Source organism: Apteryx rowi, unplaced genomic scaffold, assembly GCF_003343035.1.
Source record: "Apteryx rowi isolate R43461 unplaced genomic scaffold, aptRow1 scaffold_297, whole genome shotgun sequence".
NCBI classification, from domain to species: Eukaryota; Metazoa; Chordata; class Aves; order Apterygiformes; family Apterygidae; genus Apteryx; species Apteryx rowi.
In genome coordinates this window covers 879,947-882,378 of record NW_020449385.1, presented here as the reverse complement: position 1 = coordinate 882,378, position 2,432 = coordinate 879,947, and positions in this window count along the sequence as shown.

The window sequence follows — 2,432 nt, the reverse complement described above, 5'->3', positions numbered from 1 at the left end:
GTCACTCAGTCTAAAGGTCAGATGCCAGAATGGCACAAAACTTATTTTTATCATCCCTGTGCAAGGAGTGAATTCCCACTTCCCAGTTACTTGGATCCCTGCCTCTTTATTATTCAGTCTTGCCTCATTCAGCAGGCAGCATCTGGAGAACTCATTCCTCATTTTCAGCATTAGCTGAATGGCGGGCAGTGACTGAGGCAAGGCTTCCACGTGAACAAGAAACTCTGTTTATCTGATGTGCAGAGAACATCTGATTTTCTGGCCTGGAAGAATTTTACCTAGGAAAGAACAGCCAGAATCTCCCACTGGATCATGATACCTGTGGGAGCTGGAAGTAGCTTTGCATTTGCCAGCCTTTGCCCCTGGGCCTTGTGAGACTGTTCTACAAGTGCTGCAATTCAAAGCATTGTAAGGAATGTTTTCTTGCAACATTTTGTTTAGCATAGCGGAGCCTAGAGTGAGGGTTTTTGGCAGACTGTTTGCATAGAAAATTATAGTACATATAATCAGAAACTTTTTTTTTTTACTCTGTAATTACTACATTTACAGATACTTAGTCTTGAGGATAGATATGCTCATTCTGTACACTGCAGAAAAAGGTACTTAGGTCTTTATTTTAGTTGTTTGATTAAAAACTTAGATTGCTGGGAGTAGCAAAACAAATCAGGAGACTGACTAGACTGATTTTTGGGCCTCTACTTATAAATCCATTGCACCTGCACTTTCAAGAGAAATTTTAAAAGTACCCCAAAGAAAATATGGGTCACTGAAAAAACTTGCAGTATGGTAGTCACACTGTCCTAACAAATCCAGAGAACATTCAGTACCTACTATTTTTAATAATGTAATGGGAAACTACTTCATGGCTGAGAAATAAGTGCCTTTTCTATACCTCAGGGGAATAGTTGTGTAATCAAGAATGACTTACCATGTCTAGGCTAGTCTTTAAACTCTTGATTCCAGTTGTATGAGAAGCTGGAGCACAGTTTCCAACCAGAAAGTAGCGTACACATCTAAACGGTATGCCTTATAAGGAGCTTCTCTTTTCTATCTTTGTTTACCAAGCCTTCTCAGAAAGCTAAAGCAAATGCTTTGGCATGCCATAGAAAGGCACTGTCCATGGGCATGGGTGGGTATTTCTATCTGAACATCGACACATACGTAAGACTGATCAGTTGATCCTACAAAGTAACCTATCTTCTTTTTTATTACTTTATGATTGCACAATAAACAAAAGCAGAATAGAGAAAGTGTACAGTTCTGTGCTATTTGTTTCTTAGATGGAAACTATGCTCACAAATACATAAACATTTACAGACCAAATACCTGTGTTTCTGGCTTCCTGAAATCAGTGGGAGCCTTTTAATACTGAGTTCAGGTTTATGTTGCACATTTTTCATATATTTTATTACACTAGAGCAACTTTTAGTTATGCTTGCCCAAAAGCATGGGAATTCCCCTGCAGTGGGTATACAGTTACTCTGATTTAAAAGAAGGACATGAAGCCACTTTTAGTATAAAGGTTGTTGATCAGCCTACATTGAGAATTGACATAAATAGTGGATCAGAGTCTTTCTGATCCACTAGATTGTTGTGACTATACAAATTTGTTTATGTCCTTTTGGTTGCTAAAAAAAAAATGCATTTTTCTGTTGGTTGCTTCTGTTTACAATGAATTTATTCCGTATTTTCCTCTACCAGTTTTACACCTCAGCATTTCCATACTGAACTCTTCATTTAAAAGCTTGCATCTAGACCAAAATTGTGTGCCTTTGCCACTCTTTATCAGGTCTTGTCTCTCAGTTCTATTGCTCCTCTCTCCTTCTTGGTTGGGGCAACTTGACACAGGGCAAAAAATACCGAAATCCCAAGCTTTGGAGCTTCAAGAACTGCAGAACCAGTTATTCCTCCATAAAGATGACTTTGGTATTTGGACGGTGTACAACAGGAATCCGCCCCCCTTTCCTGCACCTAGCAAGTGAACAACAAAAATAGGAATTTCGGGGGCAGGAAAACAATTTCATGAACACACTCATATCTATTCACTGTATGGCCAGTAGTTTCTCCTGAGGCAGAAAAATGGGGATTTCCCCCAGTTATTTAAAGACAATCGTTTTCACTTTCTGTACCGAAACCTCAGTTTTCATTTGGAATTCGTTCAGGCCAAAAGCTGAAAAAATACAAAATAGGGATTATTTTCCTTTCCTGGTGAAAGAAGCACGTAGGGGTCACCCCAGCGCACAAAGCTTGTCAGGCCCAAGCGCGCTACCTTTCCCCCCACCCCATGCTCCAGCGAGGCGGCCTCCCCCACCGCCGCGGGGTCGCCTCTCGCCCTCGGGAAGCAGCAGGGGAGCGGAGGGAGGGAGGGAGCGAAGGAGGGAGGCGGCCAGGCCGCGCCGCCATGCCCGCTCCGCCGCGGGGGGAGCTCCGCC